Below are 6,000 nucleotides of genomic sequence, written 5' to 3' on the forward strand. Positions count from 1 at the left end.
TTCTCAGCAAGATGGCGCTCCTCGTCATTGGGCTCTAGAAGTCAGCGATTTTCTTAAGGAAACCTTCCCCAACAGGTGGATTGCCAGAGACGGCCCAGTTCTCTGACTCTCGAGGTCACCTGACGTTATTCCCTTATATTTCTTAATTTGGCGGTATGTGAAAGATATTGTGTACAATGCAGCAGTTCCCGATGTAGTGATATTGCAACAACGCGTCAGAGATGCCATTGGCACAATCACGCCAGACATGTTGCAAAATGTGTGGCAAGAGATTGAACACCGGCTTGATATTTTTCGTGTTACCAGGTGTGCACATGTTGAAGTGAGTTAAATGTTTAGATGTACTACCTGTGTTGAATGTTTATGTAAGCTTCAAAACTTAATAAGTAGAGGCGTATGCGGTATAAAGCATGTTCCTGTTACTGTATCCAATAAAGAGTTACATTGTTTTGTTGTCAGGGTAAACATTTATGAACTATCACAACTCACAATATTAAGCATTTTTCCTGCTACACCCTGAAAATATAAATGTCTCGGCAACACAACGAGCAGAGAAGCTAGAGAAAAATATCGACCTGCAGGAACAGTCATATAGGCGCACAGATAAGCCTCTTTAACAGATGCGCCGCTGTGCTGAGCTGTTTGACTTGGTGTTTGACTTCGCGCGCGACATCGATCGCGAAAGTTTGCGGCGCTGCTTCTTCCACTCGAGCGTCCTCTCATTACTCTGGGGCTCAGTTCTGGGTCACTTGCGGCAGAGTCTGTGCGCCGGAGACGCCGACGGAAATTCTCGGTCAGCTGTACACACAGCAGACCGCGGGAAGCAGTAAGGTGCGACAAGGTCAGTGAGTGGGTTTCTGTCAGCCCTCACGGTCATCGGTGACCGACAATTAGGAGCATTCGGCTTAGCTATTTCTGTAGTTGAGGTCTCAGGAATTCCAAAGAAGTTTTCTCCTCACTGTTTCCATCAGTGACTGTGCTTCTTCCGATAGTGACCAAATGTATAAATTTTTCTGGAATCAGTACATAGAGATTCCATTCCTTGTAAGCACGTTTGACCGTCCTCGCAGCTACGCTGTCAGTTCTGGATCTGGATTCGAAGTGTGTTCTTGGGCACTATCAAACACGGTAGCGCCTTACTGCCATTCTATGAAGCCTGAACATCGTCCCATCTTACGGCACTGATTCAGTACAACTGGTTGGCACATACACACCACATTATTGCCATAACTTAGACGTCAGCGGTGAAGAATAACACGACCGCCTGAGACCAGTTCTATACCATCGCAAAGACGCTGGAAAATGGCCATTATGCTCTTTTACACCCAGATAATGGGTTACTTGGTTGATTTTTAACCCCCTTATCAATAATTCTCAGCTGTTTAGCTGTATACAGTGAGGTGACAAAAGTCATGGGGTACCTCTTAAAATCGCACTCCAACCCTACCATCAGCTCTTAACAACATAAATCGTCACTCATCTGACCAGGCCACGGTTTTCCATCCGTCTAAGGTCTAACCGATATTGTAACAGGCCCAGGAGAGGCGCTGCTGGCGGTCACGCTGTTAGCAAAGGCACTCGCGACTGCCATAGACCAGTAACGCCAAATTTCGCCACCCTGTGCCAACGGACACTTTCATCGTTCGTCCCACATCATATCTGCGCTTGTTTCACGCAATGTTGTTTATCTCTTAGCACTGACAACTCTTCCTCAAACACTACTCCTCTCGATCATTGAAAGCCTGCCGGTGTGGTCGAGCGGTTCTAGGCGCTTCAGTCTGGAATCGCGCGACCGCTACGGTCGCAGGTTCGAATCCTGCCTCGGGAATGGATGTGTGTGATGTCCTTAGATTAGTTAGGTTTAAGTAGTTCTAAGTTCCAGGAGGCTGATGACCTCAGACGTTAAGTCCCATAGTGCTCAGAGCCATTTGAACCATTTTTTTCGATCATTAAATGAAGGCAATCGGCCACTACGTTGTCCGTGGACCGTGGTGAGAGGTAATGCCTAAAATTTGATGTTCTCGGCACTCTCTTGACACTGTGGATCTCGGAATACTGAATTCCTCATCGTTCCAGTTCCGAAACGGAATGTCCCATGCGTCTAGCTCCAATTACCATTCAGCGTTCAAAGTCTGTTAATCCCTATCGCTCGGCCATGATCACAGCGGACACTTTTCACATGAATCACCTCAGCACAAATGACAGCTCCCCGAATGCACTGCCCTTTTATATCTTGTGTACGTGATGCTACCGACATCTGTATATAGGCGTATCGCTATCCCATTAATTTTGTCGCATAAAGAAAAGCCTTCATATTTGAATACTGTTAGCATTATCAAAACAACCTTCATTCCTTGTTGCATAGTGAATAGCACTGAATTATTAATATGGTTTAGTGGGAAAAATATATTTAACTTGCACTATCAGGTAGAAGTCTTACACTAACAATGTCTCATTTGATTCGTGTATGTTACACTGTATTTCGTATTATCGGTTTCTCTAGTAGACTTGGAGACATTACTATTATTTGAACACGAAATCCGTTGGGTATAACGTGTAAAATAAAACAGTCGTGACATCGAGAGAAATAAAATGTTTGTTCTTATGTTCAAATGGTTCAAATGGCTCTGAGCACTATGGGACTCAACTGCTGTGGTCATTAGTCCCCTAGAACTTAGAACTACTTAAACCTAACTAACCTAAGGACATCACACACGTCCATGCCCGAGGCAGGATTCGAACCTGCGACCGTAACAGTCGCACGGTTCCGGACTGCGCGCGTAGAACCGCGAGACCACCGCGGCCGGCTGTTCTTATGTAATAATTACACTGTTGCGTTAGAAACCTACAGTTAGGTTAAAATCTTACAGAATTATAGAGTAAAATTAACGATGAAGGTGATAATGATAAAATAATTTTATACTACAAGCGCCTAAAAATTTTTAAGAATGGAGAAGAAAAGAGGGAGGTGACGGCCTTTTTGTATTGATAGAAACACCCTTTGCATTTGCATACCGCGTAGTTATAATTAATGTGAAACTACTCGCGGTGGTCCAGTGTGGGCTGTAATTATCCTATCGCAGCGAAACTTGGTACATATGCTAAAGCCTTGTTGCGGAAGTGATTTACGCTGGAAAACGAATTAGTTCCAATTTTGACCACCATGTGCAAATCTGGCGCTTTACACTGTTCGTATGACGATATGACTTGCAGGCTGTCATTTAACAATCCTTGACATGAGTCAACAATATGGCTATCGAGAAGAGTGACCATGCGCTGTTAGTGAAATTGTTTTACGAAAATGCTAGTAATTGCAGTGCCGTATTAAGAGATTACGGCTGACTGAAAGGTCTGAGGAGAGATCTGATGTTATTGGTTGGTTTAAAGTAGATGTTAATGAAATTAGGCCGGTGGGAGTTACTGAGGAGGTTGCTGTTGCTGTAACTGACTACGCAGTGGGGGCCCGGGTAGTGCTAGAGCTCGTGCAGGTCACGAGAATTGTCCATCCCATGGTCAACAGTACGGAAAGTTTTGTAGTATTTTTACAGCGGTACCCGCACAAGATCCAGGCTGTGCAACAACTGAAACCTCATAATCTGCAGCAATGTTCTGAATTTGCTCTTCAGTTCCTGGCACGTATCGAAGTTGTTGACATGTGGCCGAGCAATATTCTTTGAATGACGAGGCACATTTTACACTAAAAGCTGCACTGAATACACTGAATTGCCAAATCTGGAGTCCTGTTAAACCGCTTATTGTGCATGCATAGTCACTGCACACATCGTACGTGACTGTGTTGTATGGATTTACTAGAACGTGAATTCTCGGTATGGTTATTGAAGAGAATACGCCCAGAGGGCCACTCGGGTGTACCGTGACGCTTGCACGTTATCGATATCTCCGTGATCAGCATTTGATTCCTGCTTTGGAAGAGGGCTACTGTGTGGAAGTCACTATTTCCATAGAAGATGGGGCAACAAAAAAATTGTTCAAATGGCTCTGAGCACTATGGGACTCAACTGCTATGGTCATAAGTCCCCTAGAACTTAGAACTACTTAAACCTAACTAACCTAAAGACATCACACACATCCATGCCCGAGGCAGGATTCGAACTTGCGACCTTAGCGGTCGTGTGGTTCCAGACTGTAGCGCCTTCAACCGCTCGGCCACTCCGGCCGGCGATGGGGCAACACCTCATGTCGCTCGCCGAATGAAAGATCTGCCTCATCCAACATTCGACGACTGTGTTATCTCCAGATGTTTTAGAGATACATGTGGCTTGCACGATCACATGATCTCAATCCATGTTCTTGGCTCTGGCGATATGTAGAAGAACGCGTTTACCAGGAAACTATCGGTCTTTACCTGGTCTGAAGGCCAGTATACAGGAACACGTTGCTCAGATTCCACCGGATGCAGCATCTCGTCGACGTGCTCGTATTGACAAACTGTATAAGCAACGGTTAATAATAAAATCAGTACGCCTTTCTCATCTGTTTGACTTTTCCTGCGCACATCTCGTTCCTCATCCATTACACAGGGAAACTTTGCTGTACCTCTTTCTTGCATTCACAGCGTCAGAGTTGTACCTGGTGGCCAAAATCGGAACGACCTTTCTTCCAACGCAAATCCGTCCCGCATTAACGTGTTAGCATACTTACCAAACTGATCTGCTGTACGATAACTATAGCCCACACTGGACGCTTCTGACAAGCTGCACTTTGATTATAACCACCCGGTAATTATAATCAATTTTTCACATTCAATTCATTTTAGTGAGTTACAGTTCCCGTAAAAAATCCGAGCGGACATAAAATATGTAATGAAAAACTGTTTGAAATTTAATAGGACGCTCTGGCATTCTGTCACTGTGATTCGTGGGGCTAAATATCATTTCCGCGGTGCACTGATATCCATTAACAGCAATTCAAATGCACACGAAGACCACTGTTGCCGTCTTCGGATTTCTGTGTTTGGGTTACATTCATCAGCGCTGAGAGCTTGAATTGCTGTCTTCGGGTAGTTTCTGATTAGAGAGGAATTGGAAAATCAGGAATACTAACACTTTTTCTATTATTTGTTTGCATATTCACACTTTTGTTGTTGTAATTATCACAAATAAGATTAGCTCAACATTTGTTTGAATGCAAATTTACGAGCTAGGACATAAAATATCCCTTTTGTACGTGGTAAATGTAACTCAGATGATGGAATAAGCTGAAGCATAATATGTATCAGTAACTTCTTAATATGAATGTTATCTTTATAGTGAAGCTCGCCATACCAATATAGTTAAAAAAGGTCTAATCTTAAATTTTCATTTTCACTTTGTTTCTTATGTTTGTTTACAGATGTGGAAGCAGACAGATTCTACAAGAAGTGTCTTGTTTACTTGTTTCATGGATTTCTAAGATTTGTCTTTTTCTTCTGCTTGGAGTGAGGTTCGTACCACAGAACATTTGCTAAGAACGCCATTTGGAAGGTTGTTGTAATTCCTTGGATCAAACAGCAAGAGAGACAATACTCTTGTGAACATATGTCACACAATGCGCAACGCAACGTAGCATGATAATATGTGTGTTCTGGAGATAGCTGTAACGTCCAACATGCAGCACAAAGCAAACGCTTCTCAGAATGTAGTATACAGATGGCGCTTACGGTAACTCACGGTCTGCTTGCGGCGTGGAGGTGGGATCGCACTTTACCACATGGCCAGCTAGGAATGAGTGGTGCAACAGATCAGGCAGCTGGTAAGGTGAGAGAAATGGTGACTTATCCACACCGAGGAGAAGGCGTCATTCTGTTGATATTTTGCTGTACAGATGCGAACGAGAAGTAGCACACCATTATCTGGAGCACTTCATACAAAGATACCAAGCGTCATACAAAAAAATTTACGCAATGTGTAGTCTCATGACTGATACAAACTTACTCATTCATTAATTCAATCAGACAGTCAGTCATTATTTTATGAAGTTCTATTGGATGAACACAAAATC

Source organism: Schistocerca americana, chromosome 1, assembly GCF_021461395.2.
Source record: "Schistocerca americana isolate TAMUIC-IGC-003095 chromosome 1, iqSchAmer2.1, whole genome shotgun sequence".
Classification (NCBI taxonomy): domain Eukaryota; kingdom Metazoa; phylum Arthropoda; class Insecta; order Orthoptera; family Acrididae; genus Schistocerca; species Schistocerca americana.